The sequence below is a fragment of the Corvus hawaiiensis genome, chromosome 2 (genome assembly GCF_020740725.1).
Source record: "Corvus hawaiiensis isolate bCorHaw1 chromosome 2, bCorHaw1.pri.cur, whole genome shotgun sequence".
Classification (NCBI taxonomy): domain Eukaryota; kingdom Metazoa; phylum Chordata; class Aves; order Passeriformes; family Corvidae; genus Corvus; species Corvus hawaiiensis.
Window position 1 is genome coordinate 117,465,994 of NC_063214.1, and position 22,781 is coordinate 117,488,774.

Genomic DNA, 22,781 nt, shown 5'->3' on the forward strand with positions numbered 1-22,781 from the left:
TACTTATTCACCTTTTTCTGAACCCTAGAAATACTTTGTGGACCATGAAGCATTCATAGAAAAAATGCTGAAAACTGTGGCACTAAAGGAAAGAGTCACAGCTTAAGAAAACTTCCATTAAAAAAGGGATAAAGACATTTTTTCAGGAATTAAAGTGGAAATTTTCCAGATTCAAGTTTTGTGTCTTAAGAAAATTTCTTCTTTATTCTTTATGTTAATTGGCATCTACATTCCTACTGACAGTAGCAAAGTCAAAGAGATTATGAATTTTTCTCCTTTTTTATTACAGGGTTAAGAATAACCAATGTCCTGAGCATTTCAACAGCTGAAAACTGGACTTACCACACCATTATCTCATCTATTCTCATCACCACAATCCAATTAATTAAGAAAACCCTCCCTTGGGAGAGCAACACAGATAAATACAAAGTGACTTTTCACAGACAAGGAAAGCCTCAGCCTCTCTGAACACCTCATTGGCTTTGGAAGGCAGAACCCAATTACTGGTGGATAACTTTTGGGTTTTCCCATGATGGTGGAAATGGGTGGACAAACAAACAATAAGTTACATATTAGTCCTCTGGTCTTACTTGGTAGGTCTCATCAGGAAAATATCTAAAACCTGTAACTGTATTTTTAAAGATCCACTGTCTTGATGTCTTAAAAGGCCTCCTTTGCTGGTTATTTAACCTATAAATTGGCCAGATCACTGTAGAAAGCTGAATTAATTCCGCTTTTGTAAGGGCTTTATCTTTGCCAGTTGGATTTTCCCAGTTTTCTGATACTAAACTGAAAGGCAAGTTCTGTGGTATTTCATTCCCCATATGAGAAATATTACAGCCCATGGTTTTATGCTTATAAACAGAAAATTCACAAAAATAAAGCAAAGCCATCTAAAAACACTCCATTAAGCAAAGAGAGAAAACTAGAGAAAGTAGGCTTTGAATTCACAACCGTGGGGATCCAAACTGTGGCTGGAAATACGCTCCAAGCCTCCAAGCCATGGCACCACATGACTGTGGGCCAAAGGGTGTTGGCTACAATCCTCCTAACCTCTTCACAAGGCAGGAGCAAACCAACAGAGGATATCCCTGGAACTCTCTGACAAGTTCCCTGACAAGCTTCTCACAAGCTTCTAACAAAAAAAGAGGTTCCAACTGGAGCTGGACCCTCCTGGACTCTCTCGAGCCCCAAACAAACTGTAAGAGATCTCTTAACACCCAACCCAGGTGCCAACAGAGTACCACCTTTATTCATTTACTCACGTGCCTCTGTGCTGGATCTGGAGAGTTGTCCGGGCTCTTGGGGCTCCTCTGCCTCCTGGACTGCCACAGCTGCCCCCCCTGGGTGCCAGCAGAGGCAGGGGAGCTGAGCTGAATCTTTCTGGGTCCCAGAGGATTTTCAGAAGCCCCATTGTCCCTTCTGGTGGTGCCAAAGAACTGATGCCTTAAGAGGCCTCCTAGAAACAGAGACTAGACTGGAGTAAGGGAATAAGGTAGGTATTTTTTTGAAAGGCCTTCAAAGGTCCATCTTGGGGTTCATCTTGGCAGTGGCCTCTGGCTCCCCAGGGTGTGCCTTTGAAGGCCTTTCAAATAAATACCTACCTTTATTCCTTTACTCCTGTCTAGTCTCTGTTTCTAGGAGGCCTCTCAAGGCATCATTCTCCTCATGGAGCATTTGGAAGGGGAAAGCAGCGTGTATCAGACTGTTACCATGTTGGATATACACTTAAAGAAACACTGTGTTGTCTTTTTCTTTTCCTTTTCCTTTTCCTTTTTCTTTTTCTTTTTTTATTTTTCTTTTTCTTTTTCCTTTTTTTTCTTTTTATTTCCTTCCTTCCTTCCTTCCTTCCTTCCTTCCTTCCTTCCTTCCTTCCTTCCTTCCTTCCTTCCTTCCTTCCTTCCCTCACTACCTTTTTGTCCTAATCCATTTGCAAGATCACAACTGGTGGTTCTGGAAAATGACTCCAAGGTCGTTAACAAATTATTAGGACATCCTAAATGGAATACTCTAAGTAGCCAGCTCTCCCCCTTCCGTTCTTCATGAGGCATTTGTACACACACAATATCAGAAGGACATTCAAAGCACAGTAACCAAAATTACCTCCAACAGCTACAACAGATGTATTTTCCTATTTAAAAAAAAATCAAAATAGAATCTTTCATAATTATTTCCCCTTGAGAAAGTAACCAAAATGACACATTATTGTAGGATATATACTTTCTTGATCATAACTATAATACAGATTTTCAGAATTCATTCTTTAAAAAAAAAGATTTATTGTTACATCATTCTACTTTTTGGCGTATTTTTAATCTTGGCTGTTTATCAGTGTTTTGCAGACCAAATGAAATTTTACAACTAGCATTGAAATTTTAAAAAATACCATTTTTCAGAATGTTGTTTAGTAGGTAATTGTGGAATAAAAAGTTTGCAATTACTGATTTTTCTGTGGAATTGCAATGCAATTCCAAGTTTGGACAAGCATACCTGCTTCATCTGGGAAGGAGAGACTGATGCTATCAGGGATCCCTGGTAAACTGAGTTGGCTTTGAACTGATGACATAGTAATGAAGGTTTTAAATTCCTAAGCCATCCAACTGTCTATTAACAGCTCTTTAAACTTAACTGCATACACACTGATACCGATCTGCTTATTACTGCAGAAATTCTAAACATAAACATTATTATGAAATCTTGTTTTAGCCACCAAGAACAGAGAGAGAATGAAACACTAGACAGCTTTTCTTTGTCTTTTATTCCATGTGGGAGATTGGAGTTAGACATAGCAGCCCTGTAACCTGCTCTGGGAGAAAAATAAGCCCTTATAGGACAAAATGACCAGCATTATTCAAACAATTTGGCCTGAAAGGGCTTAGAAAAAGGTAGGTGCAACAGAGGGAGGGAGAGATATCGCAGCTGAGGAATATGAAGTACCGGAAAGTGTGGCAAGGACACAGATGTGTGCTTTTGTCAAGAAATGGTTTATTTTTTAGAAGGTTAATTAATGGGATAATGCTTTTATAATGCACGTTGGCTCCATCAGCCAGAAAAGGGTTGCCCAAATGGACAACCCCTTCATACTGTGGGAAAGAAGGCAAACTCCTCTGACTATAAACAATTTTGCTCCATTAGGAGTTTGTTTCAGGCTCTTCTTCCTACTTCGTCTGAAGCAAAGGACAATTACACCGTCTGGATGGAACACATGCCCACTTCCCCTGGTTTGTTCAGACTGCTAAATGTGGCTGCCTTGCCTCTTTCAGGTTTTGTCTCTGGACTTATTGTGCTCTGCAGCCTGATTTCCACTTGAATCCACTCAGGACTAGGATGCTGAAACTTGATTGTTTCCACTCTTGGAGGCTGCCGGCTTTAGTGCCACACATTGCCTTAATGAGCTTCACCCCGAGCACGCGACCCAGCTGGCACTGAAAAACAGGAAGCATTTTGGCACACATTTTCCCTTTGTGGGGTGAGAGAGGAAGCAGACGCGAGCCCTGGCTAACAGTGACACAATTAAAATGGAAACAGAGAGCTGCCTTGCCCTCAGTGCAGCATGAGATGAGCCCTAGGTCACCCCTTTAGGCTGCGTCCCTGGGTTGGATTGGAGATGTGTGAGGAACATTCACATTAAAACTTGCATGCAAGTGGTCTCCAGGGGCCTGAGCCAGCAAAGTCAAGGGGAAATCTGTCTCCCCATTCCCACAAAATCTGGATCAAGTCTATCTCCTCCCTTCTAGTGAGCAAGAAACCTTTCAATTAATTGGTTGGAAAAGTTTGTTAGGTGAAGATCGCTGCCGTATTTGATGCACCAAGCGTCTTCTAACAGAGCATCAAAGAATTAGTGGCACCTCACTACACTGAGGCATCTGCACCGTGTAATTTACAAGGGCAGATATTCTGGACTTGACAAAACAAGGTGTCTGTTGGTGGTAACTTCCCTAAGTGGTCCCATTTCAGCTGTTGACAAACATAGGATTTCATTCTCCCAGCTGTCTTGGTACTTCCCAAGTCCTTCTCATAGTTGTGCCCAAGAGCCCTTATTGTTAATTCACCTTCATCCTTACTTCATTTCGTCATCTGGGTATTTTGTAATAGCAACAAGCATAGAGGAGGGGGTGAAAGGGTGGGGAAAGCACTCACCTTCCTTTCTTTCATTGGTAAATAACATTCAAAGCAACTTGGAAGCCATGTAGTTGTAAGGAAAAAATATGATCCCGTTCCACACCTTGGGACATTTTTTCTTGATGTAAATTTAGCAAAGGTGCATGAGAGAACATTTTAGCATGAAAGCATTAATCCACATTTCATTATGTTTGTCAGAGCAGGATTCATGAGGATAAAATCTGTGCTGAGCAGGAGCATTTTCCTGTAACTCAAATACGACTTTTCTGAAAGATGGCAAGGTGAAATTTGTATCATCATCATTAAAAGCCAAATCCTACAGTCCTTACCAGTGGCCAAACAAAATCTCTGAGCAAGTGCTACAGGGACCCTTAGAAAAGACAGCAAAATGTGAACTGATATTGGTGTTCAGCACAGTCAGGATGTCTTCTCTTTCTTTTTCAAAAGGGATACACTTTTTGTCACAACGTCATGGACAGTGCCTACCTAAAGTGGTGTCATTCCTGTAGCCAATTATTCCCACTTAGTGAGCAGAATCTGCATAATGAGATGTGATGGCTTTTCCTGCGATGCAGAGGAAGAAGTAATTAAAAAAATCCCACTGGGTAATGCTCATCAGCTTCTACACATTTTTCAGATGAATTGCTGAATTTTGTGGAAAACTTCACCCCCCTCATCCCAGTGGTCAGCCTTCATCTGCTCTACAAGCAAGGGCTGAACACTCATCAAGAACTGTTTAGTGCTTTCTCAGTGTACATAAAAGAAAAAAGCATTTTTTACAGTAAAGGCTTTTGTCATCTGTAGAACTCCAAGTAATTTACAAAGAAGTCAATATCTCCATCTTGCAGATGGGAAAGAAGATCAAGGATGAGCTGCTCAACCCGTGGTCATGCAGAAACAAAGCATGGAGAGCCCTAAAATCTTGACCCCTAAAATAGGGACTGCATTCACAAACCCAGATGCAGAAGGGACATTTTAGGGAATAAAACCCAGCTGTGCTCTCAATATTGTAGCAAAAATCTCCTTAAAAAGAAAATTACTGATCGATACAAAGTCAGGCAGCTGGATGAATGGTGGAAAGATGACATTTGATCACCTTAAATGGAAAATACAAGCATTGTAGACAGTCTGCTCATAAGTCATTCACAGGTATGAGTCTATACAAGCCAGTTTTGCAAGAGTTTGTAGATCTTTTTCGTGATTGTGTTTCAGCTTCAAATCATATTGGCATCTACCCACAGACTTGTCATCTTTGGAAACCCCAGCTTATGCTAAGTGTAGGCCCGTTGAGGGCTCTGAAAACACATGGAATACAAAGAAAGAGCAGAAAAGAACTGGTAATGGAGGGGAAGCAGAAGGAAAAGTAGAAAGAGTAAAGAAAGAAGAATAAATTTGAGAGGACGGAAGCAGGAGAATGAAGAAGATTAGGAAAAGAGGAGAGTCACGAGAAGAAATATAGGAGGAGAGATAGGGAAATTTGGTTTTAATTATGTTTATTGTAGTTCTTCATGCACAAAATTACAAAGTGAAAACAACATAAACAGCTCTGCTGCAGGCATGCTAGGAAACAATCCATAAAGCAAGGAAACATTACACAGGAGCTTGGAGTGACGTACTACATTATTCACTGCGTAGTAATTGCCCAAAAGAAATTAATGAGACTTTTTTCAATTAGTTTGGCGGATAGCTGGAAAGACTTATAGGATTGTTTGCTGTAGATTCTTTACCTAAATAACAGATAAAAGATAACCAAGACCTTTAGAAGCTGGTTGTGAAATAAAAAGTTAGATATGCTCTGTGCAGGAAAGGCACCCCTGCCCCAGAGTAGGACCCCTCATACCAGATGGAGGACGTGTTAATACAGTAAGAGACAATCCCTGCTCAGAGAACTTGAAGGAAACATTGGAATGGAGAGACAAGATGTGCTGAAACACACGAGAATAAAAGATTTTACAGGTCCAAAGCCTGAACCCCAACAAATTCCCAAATCCACCTCTAAAGCTGGCCCAGCTTTCAGCTACTCAAATAGTTCAAGAGAGAAGCTTAACAAAAACAATCAAGCAATTTAGGTGTGACAAGTTTTGGCAGGGTAAAGTCATTCTCCCCAAAGAACTGCATTCTTCTCCACACTGATTAAGGCCAACAGGGACCCAAATACCACATTTCCAGCTCTTCCCATTTGTATTCCACATGTAGGGCTTTCCCCCTTATTCCTAAACCCATGCTCATTTTACTTTCTCTCTTCAAAGAAAGAAACTTCAGAAAACCCTTTGACCTGAAGGGCTGAATGGAGAGTACCTCCTATCCATAGCAGATTTTTTCATTTCCCCCTAGAGTCTGGATGATGATCACAAAGATTTTTCTTTTCATTTCCTTATTACCCATTTCTACCTTTGAACTTTTCTAATTTAGAAATCCATGATTCTTCATCTTCTTCATCTCACAGTTCTAGCTGCTGGATCTTCCCTGGTAGCAGCTAACAAGGCTGGGATCATTAAGCAAACAATCAAGGAGAAAATCTAGATACATGTTAATAGGAGGATATTCTTTCTCGTTATAGCACAGAAAATGTCTCTTAAAGTTTCCTGTCAAAATGTCCTTGAAATCTGCTGAGTGTTATTCTTGCCAAACACATTGTCACAAGAATTCTGCATGTTTCTAACATAAGCCTCTGAGCTGGTTGGTACAATTTCTGGCAAAAAAAGTTAAAATCAGGAAACTGTGTACCCAAAAACAATGCAATATTGTAACGAAGTGTCTACACTCCCAAAAGATTCATGCGGACAGGTCTATCTGTGTGTGACCATGTCCTGCATGGTGTGACTTGGCACCTGAGCTCTGAGCATGTGGCACAGCTGCAGTGCCAGGAGTGCAGCCCATTGTCACACCAGTAGTGGTTAATTGGCACAGCACGCTGGCAAAACTCAGAGCAGCCCCGGACTGCAGGGATGGGCACATTGCACAGCCTTTATCCTGCCAGCTGCCTCCACTCACTCATCACACACTCCTGCCCCACTGGCCAGGCAAACACGACTGGTGCTGCTCTCTGGAGCAGTCCATCTTCTCTTATGTCCTTAACCTGCTCCACTCATGCTGCATTTCTCTCTTAAAGCCTCCTAACAGAGCAGAATTGTGTCCATGGAAACCTTCCTTGCTTTGCACTAGCTATGCAGTCTGTTGCTACACTTGTGCATCGAATTTGTTACTGCTGCTTATTCACTTGGACCGAAACAGCAAACTTGTCTGGAGATGTCCTGAATTATTCATAGGCAGCATGTACAAAGATAAGTCAGGGCATGAGATGCACCTCAGTGCTGAAGTCAACGTGGTGTGTGAGAGTGATGCTTGTGTGGCTTTGTGGGGGAGCTGCTCTCAGCCACTGGGAATGCCGAGGGGTTGGCTAATGACCATTAAGACCTGACAGCCAATTTGCCTTTGACAGTGGAAGACAGGGGAAGTTTTTTCACACAGCAGCTGCCTTTGCCTCACTTTGATTGTGAACACAACAATAAGGCATGGAGTCACTCCCAGGTTTGTGTTTAGACTTTCACAGCAGCAGTTTTGTGGACACATAGGGGCGAGTATATCTGATAGAGCTTAGGCAGCTAATTGCTTCGTTCTGCCTCTCCAGGATATATTAAGATGACTATATATCAACTGTGGCTCTGGAGCTGCAGCTGGAAAACTATCCATGGAAGTTGGATAAATAGGCTGATTTCAGATCTGTTATCAGCTTTGAGCTCATTTTTCACACAGTGCAGGTGTATTCACTATACAGTATTTATGCTTTACAAACAATTTCTACTTTCCTCTGAAGTCTGGTACTGAAAGAGCCAGAAGCCAGTGTTTGTGAACTCTGAGTCGGCCTGGTTTGAAAATGCTACGTTCAGTTCTGATTTCACACCACTCCAGTATGCTTTGCATGACTTCCATCTCTAGTCTGAGTCTGGAGGATCAGAAACAGGCCTATCTATAAAGTCATCACCTAAACAGGCAGTCATGCTTTTCTAAAAAGAAGGTGTATATCTATTACTCTGAGAAAATGGGGGACAAAGTGATTCCATACTGAAAACACTTCTGTAAGCCCTGCATTAAATACTCATTTAAGCACTCATGTTCATCCTTGTCCAAAATGAGAAAATTTTTGAAAACATAAAATCGTTGAGAGAAGAGAAACTTGGTTCTGACCCATTTACAGCCATTAGCAGACTTTGGAAATGTCCCAATTAGAAGATGCAAGTCACAAAAGCAAGGTGCCACATCCCACAGCACAAGCTAATGGATTTAAAAAGAAGAGAGCTACCTTGCTAAACCACCATTGGTGGACCAGTTTGACCATGGGAAGAGACTTCTGTTTGTAAATGGCATGTTCCTACTTAAATTAACTCAAACTTCTCTTTCTGCTATCTTTATTTTAAAATCAGATTTATACCAGTTAGTAATTTTTCCCTAAAGCACTTTACAGATCTATGCCATCACAGTTGGTGTCTGACTTTCAGCTGTCAGTAATGTAGTACTGCAAGATGTTTTTAACTTAAATTATATATATATATATATATCTTATATTTAAATTACTTCAGAATTGTGTACAGAGCCTTGTTTTTAAACACTTGTTCTCTTTCTGGAGATCGTGTACACGTGCAGAGTTTGTTAGGAATCCAAGAATTTTCTGATTCTAATACTCCTACAGAACATGACTAAATATTCAGCAATGCTTCAAATTAAGTTAATGCCCCACCCGAGCAGATCAGCTCTTCAAACAGCCTACATTCCTTCATCTGGGAGTGGAAGGAAATCATGAAAAAAAAGTAAATAAAGGAGTGAGATGGAAAGCATTTTTGCTGTGCAATTATCCTGATTTTTAACTTGCGCTCCCTGAGAAAAAAAGAGGGAAGGGCAACCCTTGACATGTCCCTAGGTCATGGCAGGGAAAAATTGCTTGTGGGTCAGTACTACCATCCATAGTCACCTTGACCAGTACCTTACTCTGTCAGGGCACTGAATTTAAAAAGAGATCTCAATGCCTTATGTTTTAAAATCATAACAGATACAAGTGAGATGCCCCTCAGAGCAGGACTTGTGCCCAGCTCTTGCTGTGGGCTGGAGCAGAGAGGAGGAAGAGTATTCAGGACACCTTCCCTCCCATTTTGCAGTATAACATTCTTCTTACTCAGCCAGTTTTCCCCTAGTCTACTTCATAAGGTAGCACTAAGCTTGAGTTCCTGGCTCATAATGTGATTGTCACACATAACCAACCTGTCTGGGTGGAAAGGTTGGGGAGGAGCATATTTCCACACATGTACTAATTTGAGAGTACACTCATCCACCTCAACTGATCATTTCAGAGTTATTAGGCAAATATCACGATGACACCAGACCTTCCTTCCAAGCCATCTGGAGAGAATAACTCAGAAATTTTGCAAGACTTTTTCTTTCTTCCCACTGCCATGATTTCATTACCATAAACCAGCCTGCTAGCAGACAAATCAGGGAATTATGCACCATGCTGAGCAAAGCCTTGGTGCAGGGTCCATATTTTGCCATTTAGCTCACGACAAAACTCACGTTTATCAGTCATACTTGGGAGCATTGCTGCTCTTCAGCAGAGATTTTTGCCTTCTGAGGAGGTGGTTTGTGTTCCATGCACCCTCTGAATCACATTCTGCCTTTTAGATTTTAGTACGCAGCGATGACACAGCAAATTACACCCTTGTAATATGAAAACATAATATTTTTCTAGCAACAGTTCATAATGCTGTGACCAGCTGGTCCAAAATGGTTAGCAATGACACATCCTCAAATTCTCAAAGGCGTGCTGGTAATGCAGCTCCTCAGAGTCTCTAATTTCTTGGTTTTAGGACGAAATGAATGGAGCATCTTACATGAAGGCATTCCACTCTGGATCATACAGCAGTGGGAGTTTCAGAAGAGTTGAAGCCTTCTTGAATTTAAGCAGCTCACCTTATTTCTGGTGTCCTGTTCTCATGATGAGACTACATCTCTGGTGACATCTCTGTGTGCATGCTGATCGTATGGGGAGATAGGGTCACCCCTGAATTCTCTGCATCCCTGAAAATGAGAGAAATGTGAGTAAGGGAAAGTCCATTGCACAGCATATGCTGCTAGTTACTTACTTTGACTTGACATTGATGGATGCATTCAAGTATTTACAAGCTGCTTGATGAGATGACTCAGAGAAAGTTTGAAAGAAACAGCACGGCTGACACCCCTGCTTAAAGGGGGAGGAAGTGGGAGGGAAAGATTGCCTTGAGATCAGAGTTTGTGGTTTTTTAAAATGCTGCTGCTTCACAAGCCCACTCTTTGTGCTGGAGTAATTATGTGGGTGTACTAGGAAAAAAAAGCTAAGCAGCTTGAGAAAGGTCTGGCTGTGGGGAAACCCAAATTTAAAAATCCTGAAGAAGCAGAGCAGCTCAGTAGTCCTGGAGGAGGACATGCAAGCCACCTTTGCAAGAGCCTAGAGCAGTTTCTGGGCCAGTCATGGAAGTTTGGGGTGCAGATCAGCCATCCATGGGCAACAAGCCTACCTTTCCATCACCCTGCTGTAGAACTCCTCCCTGCTGGGGTTGTCCCCAGTCTGTGGCATTGCACGAGACATAGATCAGCACATTTCTCCCAGAATCTGAAGACTGCTTTAGTCGAAGGTTTCTCTGACCACACGAGAACATAAACAAGAGTAGGGACTGGAGGGTCAAAGAGCCATTCAGAGCTCTTCCTTCCACCCCTACAATGTGTGGCTGGGCCCTGGAGATGTGTCCTGATACTCACCAGCACCAAGCCCTCTTGCTTGGGGTAAGGCCAGAGCCATGGCAAGGCACAGAACAGAGACTTTGGGATCATGTCTGTCATCACTGATTTTTTAATGAGCAGAGAGCAAAAAGGAATGTGCATCCTGTTCTATGAATTGCCATTTTTTGAGCTGTTGGGAGGGAAATACCTGCACCAAGCTGGGAAGCCACTCCCAAAAGCCAACACATTTAACTCTTTCCATTTTTCTAACAGCTTGTGCAGGTCACAGAGCAACAGTGTAGAAAAAACCCCACGGAATCTTTCTCCACAGTTCCATATGGGAATGATGCACCTCCACCTGTCTCCATGGCCAAGGGAGGGTAAGTGCCCTTGTGAAGCCAGTGGTGCAAGGGAAAAGTGTGGTTAAACTTGGACTTCATCCCCATCCTCAAGACAGTCTTCATGAAGAAATCCTCATCTTATAACCAGCATGGTAAGAAGGACAAATTCCCTGAGTAACCAGTTGGCACAGTTCCCCAGCATGAAGAAAGAGGAGGGAAAAGACCATTCCACCTGCAGAGTCCTAACAGGGATTTTGTAACTTACCTTTGTACAAAGGAACCAGGATGTCAAGGATGTGAGCTATTTCTTGTATGCATTGCTGCTTCAACTCATCAAACTCCCTTCAGAGTCCATTTCAGGCAGCTCTAAAAACAATACAGGGATGTCTTGAGCATCCTTTGTCTGCAGCTCACACCCAAGTGAGCTCCATGCCAGCTGTGGGGGCCTGGGTAAAGGTGCTGCTCTGGAAGTGGGAGTTTGGTGTGGATCAACCACCTCAGGATCCACCCAGGTGCTGTAGCAGAGGCATACCCTAACTTGCAAAAGGAATGTGATGTACAAGAATTGTTCTCCACCCAAGGAAATATCACATGCTACTATTTATATTCTTTTATATCCTCTAGGGGCTTGGATAATTCTGGATGCTCCCTGTTCCTTAAAATAAAATGTAAAAAAAAAAAAAAAAAATTTAAAAGGGAGGAGAGATTAAGAAACTAATGAAAAATCCTAAAATGGCTGTCTTGTTCTGAAGAAATAAGAGTATTTCCCTCAAAAGTTTTTTTGCAAAAATCTCTAATTGCAGTAGAAGATATTCTACTTCCTTGGAATTTTGTTTTTCTGTCAGACTTTGCTGAAAGGGATATTTTTCTTGTCAAATCTTGTATAATTACAAAAGTAGAGGCACATTTTCCACTATGGTGGTGAAATTTCATTTGGAATGAAAGACATTAAAGAAATGTAGGTGTATTAATGTTGTCGAAAATAGCATTATGTAACAGACATTTGATGGACTTGCAGGTCTTTATTGGAGGTCAGATGCAGTTATTACTCATTCCCCAGTGCTCACAGAACATGATGCCCCTTCTAACACCAATGGAGGACTGGAGAGGGAACTGTTTTGGAACACTGGTACCTCAACTTAATTCCTCTTTTCTTTTGGGAGTATAAAGGAGCAGCACTCTGACTGGCAGAGTGCAGTGAGGAAATTTGCTTAATTGATAAAACAATAATGCTTAATACAAATCATAACACACGAGTAAAAGAACAGGAGAAAGGAGCCTCTAGCTGCACAAAAGAAAAGCTCTATGAGATTTTAAAATGTTCCCTTCCATGCATATATGCAGTGTTTTGTACAGTAACCATAAAAATGACATGTTTTATACCTTTCAAGCACAAGCAACCTGTTTTGACTTTGTAGCACTTGGTGAGTCATTAGAGAAACTGATATTACTAAAAGCTTTGCTATTTCTCTTGTTCTAACTGAGATCCCTGAAAATAAAGGCTTGGGTAAGATACATGCTGCAAAAACAAAATAGTGTGCATGTTCATTGTCTCCCCATCTTTGCAATGTGCAGGCTTGGGTATCCAGCTTGCCCTTTCTTTACCATCCAGGACAAGTCCTGGCTCCAGAGCTGCTCATCTGAAGTGGAGCCCCACTGGGCACAGGGTAGGTTTCCTCCTTTCCTGCAAGTGCATGTGGAGGGGAAGCGAGGGTGTCTTTTTGCTCATAGACTCAGACCCTGGGTGATCTGGGGTAGCTGGTGTCTGTGATGACACCTGGCTGAGCTCACTCCACCTGCCCATCCACCATGTCCCAGCCATGGCACTCCTGGAAACACTAAGCCTCTGGAGCTGCAAATCCAGGCACTGCGCCTGTCACAGGTCCCTTGGCTCATCCCCTGCCTGGGACCTGCCTGCTGAGCCCTTGTGCCCTGCAGAGCCCCTGGTTTGTGCCATTCTGAGCCCTGGACACCACCCCAGCTGGTGTAGAGCTTCCCTGTGCAGCTGAGCTCTGCATTGCAAACAGCACAAATTAGGGCAAGAAGACAAAGTCACCAGAAAGTTTTTGCCTGTGATCACACCATTGCTCTCCTTAACTATCAGCCACCAGAAGTGAAAGCACTTTACAGGAGGAAAAGCAACAACTAACCTATAAATAAAGCATTGCACTCCTTCTCAATGTATTTTTCCCCTGAGCAATCAATTAATGTTTCTGCAACAAAGAGATTATCAGCTCCTGTGAGTGGGAAAAGCAGGGGTCTGATGTGAGTGTGAGGGGGCTCGGCTGCAGCAGACACACTGCAGAAAGAAGCACCACTCCTGCAAGGTGCAGTATATTGCATCCAAAAAATGGGAGACGTCCCTGCACTGAGGAATCATCTTATCTCTGAATCCAAACATCTGTGGATTTTATTTACTGATTTTTGAAGGCTGAACAGACAGCTATGTGTGCAGAGAGGCAGCAGGGTATTCATTTGCTTCATTGTTCATGCCTTCAGTCTTCCTCTGGCTGGTTGTGAACAGTATTTTGCTGCTGAGTACCAGTGGACTCTTTCATGGTGTCTGAAAGCTTGTCAATAAAAATAACTGCAACAAGAAAAGAACAGCTTTCCTATCGTGCAGCACTTTCAAGTAATCTCTTGATAGCAAGTGGTCAGATGTCACCACTATAAAACCACAGTTTTCTGGGATAATGTATAACCCGAACAATAAATCCAGTATTGTATTCCTAGTCTTTCACATCAGATATGCAGGACTCAGTGTCACTGCTTTTCCCTTCAGTTTAACCAGCGTTGGTCTGTCTGCTTAAGCTGAATGTTCTTCTGACTCCTACTCCTTTCTAAAACTAACCCACTTCATCTGCTGCCTGAATAAAAAGCTTCGCGTTAGTCACGACATCTTCCTGCACTGTTTTATTCACAAAGTTTGACAGAAAAATACATGTTATGAAACCAACTTTTAATGCTTGATGGAAATAGGTCCGAACCTCCCTGGGCAGCTGTCCTGTGAAAACTGAAGGCAGCATTAAGAGCTCCAATCCATTTTCACCCTGCTTGATGTGTTGGCAGGCTTGGGTCACCCACTGATCAGACCAAAGACCATCATGCTGGGTGGACCAAAGGCCCATCAAAACCAATACTTGATCTCTGACAGTAGTCAGTAGTAGGTGTGTCAGGGCAGAGGAGGACAAATAAATTGTAGTGGGAATCATGTTCCCACCTTGTCTCAACCTGCTGCCTCAGACGTCGTGCTCACAGTTTTAGTAGCTCTGGAAGCATTTTTCTTTTTGTGTTTTGGTCATCATATGAAGCAATTCAGACTTTCCACTCCATAGCATCCTATGAGTAAAACATGTCCAATGATCATGCAATGCATAAATCACTTTCTTAATGTGCTTCTGATCTTCAGTCTGGTAGCACCAGAAGAGGTTGCCCAGAAAGGCTGTGGGATCTGCATCCTACATTCAAACCCAAGGAAGACAAATCCTGAGCTAAGCTGGCCCTGCTTAGAGAGAGGTTTGGACCAGATTATGTCCAGGGATTCCTTTCAACCTAAATCATCCTGTCCTTATAACTTGTCAGGGTGTTCACCCCCCTTTTCAGCAAGTAATAGTGAAACACTTCTTTCTTTTCACTTTCTTCTTACCCATCAACCACATCATTCACAGTCCCATGAAGGACCACAAGCCAAGCAGCCCCTCTCTGCCCTTGCCAGGTCTCTTTTCCAGATTCCAGGGTGATTATTCTGTTTTGCCGCTCCCCCTTAGAAAAGGGTGAAGTGCTCTGTACCTCCATTCATCCTTGCTGCCCTTGTCTCAACCTTTATTAATTCTGTTTCATCCCTTCTTAGGGAGAAAGGAAGGATCAGAACTTGCTGCAGAGTTTAAGAGGTGAGCAAATCAGGCACTTTCTACTATGGGAAAGTGGTGTATCCAGACTATTAGATAAACTTCTCCTAATAATCCCAGTCTGGCCAACTTTGCAGAGCCATGAAACAGATTTTCTCCATGGTACTCCCAGACTCCTATTTCTCTCTCTTACTGTAATTCTTTATTGTAATCCCATTCTACAACATCTTAGTTCCTCTTCTCTTCATTCTCACACTTCCCCAGCAGTCAGGGCAACACTGGTGTTTGTGGAGCTCTGTGGAAGTCAGGCAGTCTCAGCAGCAGCTTCCATCACACCAGGAACCTCTGGCTTGAAGGGAAAGGCTGTGACTCCTTGGCAGCCTCAGTCAGTGTGTGTTCTGGCACCACAGCCGCTTCTGCTGTCCTGCCCCACAGCCCTGCACCTCTCCTGCAGCACCTCAGGGCACCTTGGGTGTCCTGCCACACTTCAAAGCCTTCCTCATGCGTACAAACAAAAGGTCACAAGTAGATTTCTTCCATATTAACACCTCAAAATGACTCTACAAAGGAGCAGAGTACATCCAGGCTAGTGCAGGGGATGGAGTGGGGTTGTGGGAGAGGGGAAGATGGTAGCACTTCACTGCAGAGGCAGCTGTTCCATCAGCTGAGGCTGCCATGGGACTGCAGCTGTGCTCACTCTTCCCAGAGAGGAGCCCCTGGAAGCTCAGAGCCTGAGGAAGGAAGTTGCTAATGAGCATCTTTCCTTCTTCCCTTTCTCACATGCAAAAGTACAATTCTTTTACTGGCAAAAGATAATAACTGCAGTATGTTATGATTACAGCACACTTTTTTTTTCCCCCAGCAAATCTTTGCTGGTTTCACATGAAGTCTGTCCTAACAAGGCTGTATGAGGTATCTATCTTACAGAGATATAAGGTGAAGCTCAGGGATGTAAAACTATGTGATTGAATTCATGCAGTCTATTAGGAGCAGTCAAGAAACAGGACTTAAAGGTCTGTCTCAGACTTCATTAATGTCTTTAACCACTAGAAAAATGCTTGTACAGAAGGGGGAATTTCTCCATGTAATACTGCTGGGGAAGCGATTGAGGGAAAGCCTGATGCATGTCTGAAGGAGACACCTAATTTCTTTTCATGCTTTTCAGGTATCTTTTCAATAGCCTTATCTTTTAGTATCCATAGCCTTACTTTAAGTTTCTCATTCCTAAGTAGGATGACTCAGATTAGATGCCCTCACACAGACTGGAAATACAATTTTCTGTCTGGGTCAGGCTATTCCTCTTTTACATACTTCTCTTCTGAAATCCTTCCAGATTTCTCTTCAGATTTCTCTTCAGAAATCTGAAAAGGATAAGCCCTGCTCTTCTAATAGTGATGGGATATCCTCCTCCCAGCCAAGGGCCTCTGCTCTCCAGCTATGGCCCCTGCTAGCAACCTTCATGGGCTTGAGCGAGAAAAGCCTTTCAAAATTTTAATACATCTATCTCTGTTCAGGAAAGCACTGCAGTCAGGAGCTCACTTGCAGACCCCCTGTATTGTCAATGAACTCTTGTAGAAAATGAGTGTCATACCCACAAGGACAACAAAGCAGAGTAAGTGTAACGTAAGTGGTGGGACTTTTTGCCTAAGGTTTTAAATTGTCCATATTTTTATATCATATGACTTCAAAAATGATATTTGTTCATGTAATTAGAGACTGTACCATCCCAGAACAGCCAAATTGAGACTCTGTGGGCAACATGAACATTGTAGTTTCCTGGCATCTGCTTAAAATATATTCCTAATTCATTCTTTCATAGATTTATTTCCCCTGTCTTATTCAATATTCCAACATATTTTAAAAGTAAAAAAAAGAAGAAATGAAGAGAGAAAAAGATAAAGCTAAATTTCTAACAACTATGGCATTGACAATCCTACATATCTCTAAGGAGATGGTTTTTTCTGCACAATCTGGGAGTTATAACCACACCAAGACAACATCAGCAACAACCATTTCTAGCTTTGCAGAACATGATCACAGTCTGAACTGCCATCAGGAACTTAGACTGTCCCACCAAATGCTTTCCACCAGTAGATCTCCAAGTGAACTAAGAAGAAAGGCAAGTATTACTGTCCCCATTTCACACTCACACAAAGGTACTGGTTCCCAAAGAACTGAAGGGAGATACCTTGAGGAGAAAGGTCAGGAGCAGTAAAGTCATGGAACAGAATAAGGCTCACTTAAATCCCAAACCAGATGTGGATGGTTCCCATTACTCCTCCAAAACAACCAGACAAAGACAAATCAGATTTCAGTTTCATTTTTATTTCAGGCTGTCCTCATGTGGCTGCATATTACACCTCCTGTAAGAAAAAGCAAGAGCTTCCCTCAGGCTGTCCCAGGAAGGCCTTGTCCTGAAGCTGTTGCAGGGAAGACAGCTGTAGAAATTGTTTTTCTATGACAAGCACACGATGTGCAGAGCATCACGCTTGGCTCCAGAAGCCGGCGATAAGGCAGGATGCGGAAACTGCCTCCTACTCTGGCCATGAACCCAGAACCACATCCTCTCTCTCGGGAACAACCAACTGTTTTTTCCTCTGCTGCCTACTACAGACCATGAGGATGGTGGACATCCCACTCAAGCCTGAAGAGGATTGTTTACCCTGTCATGAAAACCATGCCTGGGCAAAGTGGAACTTTACAGCAGCCCACAAGTAGTCAAATCCCAGACTCTGTAACCAGAGCGCAGAGATGCACTCCTGCTCTTCCCATCCTTCTGCAGTGTTCTGCTTCTGATAGCTCAGCCATCTGCTCTCCAAAACAAAGAAATAATACTGCAAGCACTTCCCTGACCCTCTTGTTTTTAACTAGACAATGGTCTTTTCATATCCCCCATATTAAATCTGATGAGATGGCTTTGCTTAAACCTGTACACTCATATACATATTTTCATGCTGAGACCATATTTAATAAGCTCAGTCCTGCCTAGCTGAACAATTTCTATCCAGCAGGCATTGCTCAGGTAGGATTACAAACCTTGAAAGGAGTTACCTGGATTCCCTTCATTATTACGGCAGCATCCCTGGTAAATAGGGAATCACAGCTGGAGTTCTAACAGCACTGTGATCATTCTCATCTTCCCATACCAGCAATCCCACTAAAGCCCAGGACAAATCTGCCCCAAGGTAAGGAACTGTTGAGCATTCAGTACTACCAGCATTCAGTGAACAGCTTGTGGAAGCTCTGGGGGGGCTCAATTTCTACGGTGAGTGCTGTTCTCCCTGAAACAGGACAAAACTCCATGAAGAACAAGCCTTTTTACAGCTGTGGTGGAGTCATGCTCTCATCTATTCTAGCAAAAGGATGAAACCCAGAATAGTCAGAGTTGACAGTATAAATTAACCCCTCTTAATATTTGCCTTGCAGTTTAATCTCAAATGTTACTAACCTACGTTTGTTTGAAAACAATCAACTGGTCTCTGTTTCAACAATGGTTGTGTATGTTCTAGAACCGATTTTCCCTATTTGTACTCTCTTCCATGCCTTCATGAGTTTAATCACCTTATCTAAAAATGTGCAAGAACTATAATATGAGAAAAAGCAAACCTTTCAGCCATGAGGCTGAGTGGAGGCATGTATATCAGTGAACACATTTCCTGAATAATAGCACACTATGCAGTTTGTAAAATGCAATTCTGCTGTAGCAACCCTTATCAGGAAACATATTTACATTGATTTCTTGTAGCAATAGATCAAAGAACTTATTTTACTGACCTATATCTGTATTTAATTGTAGAGAAGTTTCTCACATAAATAAGAAATTTGTTCTTTTTTTTCTGAATAATTTCCTACTAATGGGCAGCAGTTTTCCTGACATAGATGCTTTGCAAAGATTAATTTTTGAAGGCTAAAACTGGTGTCTGAATTTAATATAACTCCTGGTTGGAAAATTGTAGATGTATGAAGCACTGGCTGTCTGTAGAGGAAAAGAGAAGCAGTACACACAGTGAGGCCGCCACCTTGAGAAGACACAAGCAGGTGGCCTTGTCACAGAAATAGATAGATTTTTGTTCTCCTGACTACTTTCTCCTTTGTCTCTACCTACCCACAAAACTGTCTAGAAAAGTATAACTAATATTCATCCAGAAGAGGAGGACTAAGGAGCAAACCAGGCTCACAAATCCTGGCTCCTGTTCCTTTAGTAACCAGGGGTGTGCAGAATTTACTTCCCAACCATCCAACCAGACTTCCATTGAGACAGGGCCTCCAGTACAGCTGAGCAGCTTATGGGACTCCTTTGTGGGGGATTTTAAATATTTTGTTTCCATTCTGCTTTAAAAAGTCATTACTAGCTGTGTAAGGGCTCCACACATGGGTCACTGTTGCCTCTGGGCTGCTGCCCTCCATGCAGCCCTGCTCAATTAGAGGCCCTGATTTGTTTGGTTGCTTCAGCACAGACAGGAATACCTGTGAGGGCATTTGCAGCCATTAGCAGCATGTTCCAGATAGCATCAGCTGTGGTTTTCCATGATTAGTTATGCCAAGAGCAGCTGGGATGAGGAGTCACAGAGATGAAGCTTTTAGAGGTCTGAGTGAGAGTCCACAGAGCAGCCCAAAGAACCAGTCCTTTGGCCTCCTGTTCCTTAGAGTTGCTTTGGAAATTTCTATAAAATATCTTTTCTTCCAAAATGTTGACTTGTTAAAAAAACCAGTGATTCTTATGGAAATATAGATGTTAAATGAAACTTTTTGTACAAATAACAGCTTGTGTTGCTCTAGGAGCCAATATGTGTCAAGGCTACTGGAGCTGATGTAGGGATTTCAATTTCGGGATTAGCTCTTCTCTTCACCAGTGTCATTTGATAGAAAGGAAGAGGCATCTTCTTCAAGCCCATTCACCAGAGAAGTTTTCACTTTTTATAAATTAAAAATACTCAGGGGCATGCATCTGAGTCTCCCTCATGGTAGAGCAGTGCTCAAACCCACACAGACAACATCTCTCGGAGAAGCACAAGCAACTTACATGGCCAGAGATATTTAAGGAGACCCATCACAGGGCAGCTGATGGAGTGGTGTCAGGGGAATCCCTCCTGGCATGAGAAACCCAGACCAAGCCAATGAAGGGTTTAAATCTGTTTCTCCAATAACCCCAATGTGAAAAGCAAGCACCAGGCTACCACCTAGTCCAGAATAAACTTGCTCTTTTCCCTATTTGGAGAATACTTTTAGAGATCTGCTTCATCCCAGAGCAGCATGGAAACATTTCCCAGCCAACTCTGCTGCCTAAATTTGTTCTTGAAAATGGCAAATAGTTACACTTAGGTTTTCTTTGACAAATTTGAAACCAGCTTGGCAAAATGATAAATCTTCCATTATCTTGCAAAAGTTACAGCTAATTCATTAAAGCTAACCCAAGAATGCAAGTCATTCATTCATGCTAGCTCATCTTTTAGGCAAGGAGTTTTCTGTGTCTGGCACTGTTTTCATTTAGGTGGAAAAATAAGTCACTTAACCTGGTTAAATTAATAGCATGGAGGAATAAAGCAATCCATAAAAGTCCACATTGAGAAGGAGTTTTATGGATTTGAAAGACTCTTACATGCCATCAAAACCAAAAGATCACCTACAATCTTCACAAACCCTTAAACTCAACTAGTCTGTGGTTATTATGGGGAAAGACATGATATGTTTGTTATTGAATTGTTTGTGGAGACTGATCTGTGTCAGCAGACACTGCCATATGTGGCTGGCTGCCCTGTCATTTCCTACAGAGATGCTCACAAGTCTCTGAATAACACTCAGGGAATTTGTGCAGGAGAGCATCACACATGTCCCATTAATTCCAAGAGGAGACGTGTCACTGCACCGCACCTTTTTAGAAATTTTCCATCATTACTTACATTGTCTAAGCATTTTGCAGTTTCAATGAGTGATGACACAGAAGTAGAATAAAAACAGATTATGGTTAATATCTGAGCTTGCAGAATGTTTGAAGAAGTCATTTTTACTTGAAAGAAGGAAAGAAACTGCCAAAGGCAGCCATGATTTGGATGAAGAGTAGGTTATATCTGTAACTATCTATATCGAGTGAAGTTCCCTTCTAGCATTGCTCTGGAAGGAAGGTTGGTTCAAGGGGTTGATTTATTGACTGATTGTTTTCTGTAGCCCAGAATATTTCAATATTTGCATGATGGACCAAGAAACATATACCTTAGAGGGACAGGAGTAATTTCCTAGTTCAGGGGTTCTGTAGACACAGAGAAGCACTGAAGAAGAGTTGACATGGAAATCAAATCGTTGGACTCGATTTCCCTGAGAATAAGGAAAGGCAAATATGCTGGAAAATATGGGCCAGTGGATTTAAGTAAGTGGAAAACTATGAAAATGTTTTAGACTTGGTTTAAAAACATTTGCCAAGTTGTTTTGGTTTAAAAACAGAAAGCAGCCACTTTAGCTCATTATCATACACAAGCCAGGCTGTCTGGCCATGCTCCCTTCATGCAACACCTCACACTAGTCTTTACTATTGTTATTACTAACTTAAGTAAAGATATGTTTTGGGAAAAAAAAATCCCAACTACCAGACCATCAAAAAAAGTATTAGTTACAGCTTTTGACCAAAAAAAGAGTGACATTTAAAATGATCTGTTAATCCATATGTGCTTTGAAAGATGTTAATGTGAATTAACCGATGCATTTTGAAAGCACCACCATTTATTTTCTTGGTCCACATATGCCCTGTAGGAATTGAATGAGAAAGAAAGGTAGAATCCCAAGATATTGAAATATAATCCAGTGGATGCTGATGGATCTAGTGGTCCCTTAGAGGCCACTGTTGACCACACTGGCTGTGTATGGCTTAAGCTTCCTTTTACATTGAGACTGTGGGGAAAAACAGGGTCTGTGATGTGCTGAGCTATATCATGTCAGGAAAACTGCAGCCTTTTCTGGAGAGCAGCACCCAGCATTTGTAGTAACCAGGTTGTTCATTTAACTTGTACTGGCTTACTAAGTAAAGTAAATTAAAGGCTGAGGTGGCAACAACGATAAGCAGCAAATTTGTTTGTTCAGTAGGGAGCTGGAACGTATCGGCTCATGCTTTGATCAAGTTAAATTGAGGGGTTTCAAAGTACACACAGGAAATGCTCCAACAGATTAACTTTGTCCCTGGAGGTTCGTCCCAGCCACTTTTCAGCCTTCTGCACTCTGTTATCTGTTTCGGCAATTCTGTAACTTTAACCTCAGAGAATCCACAGAGAAAAGTGACAGTGTTAAAGGTCAAGGGTTGACTTCTAGGGTGATGGGCATAAAGTTTTGGTCTTAAGAGGCAGGCTATTGGGCAGTCTTTGGTTCTTTACAAAAAGCGAAAGAAAAGGAGAGGAAATGAAAAATTAAATGGTTTTTAAAATCATTACCTTTAAATGCAGTTAAGGTGGTAAATCATTACTACAAATCAGTATCCCCACATGCTGTGGAGATCAGCACATTGAAGTCTGGCTGCTGAACTCAAACTCAATTGACTTCAGTTCAAAGAAGGAACAAGGTTTCCCTGAAATTCTCCCCATGGACAGGTGTTTATAAATAAGCACTTTTCCTACAGGTGGGTTTTCCTCTGTCTGAAATAGTGCCTGTTCACACTGCAGCCAACCTCTCTGTGAGCAGGTTATCTTCCCAAAGCTTGTAGGAACTTGATTTCTTTGAGAGATCAATGGGTTGAAATTTG

At 42.1% G+C, this 22,781-nt stretch overlaps 1 long non-coding RNA gene across 4 annotated transcripts in view; it reads right to left on the bottom strand.

The window, feature by feature from the left end:
* The window catches only part of LOC125318965, a 126,093-nt gene that overhangs the window by 38,225 nt on the left and 65,087 nt on the right, over window positions 1-22,781 (bottom strand). For 2 of the 4 annotated variants that reach the window (XR_007200552.1, XR_007200550.1), the window contains exons 3-4: window positions 11,476-11,576; window positions 10,084-10,191 (exon numbers count right to left, since the gene is read on the bottom strand). This is a non-coding gene — a long non-coding RNA (uncharacterized LOC125318965). Of the gene's footprint in view, window positions 1-4,892; window positions 10,192-11,475; window positions 11,577-22,781 lie in introns of those variants that run through there. The other 2 variants (XR_007200549.1, XR_007200551.1) reach the window with 2 other exon arrangements.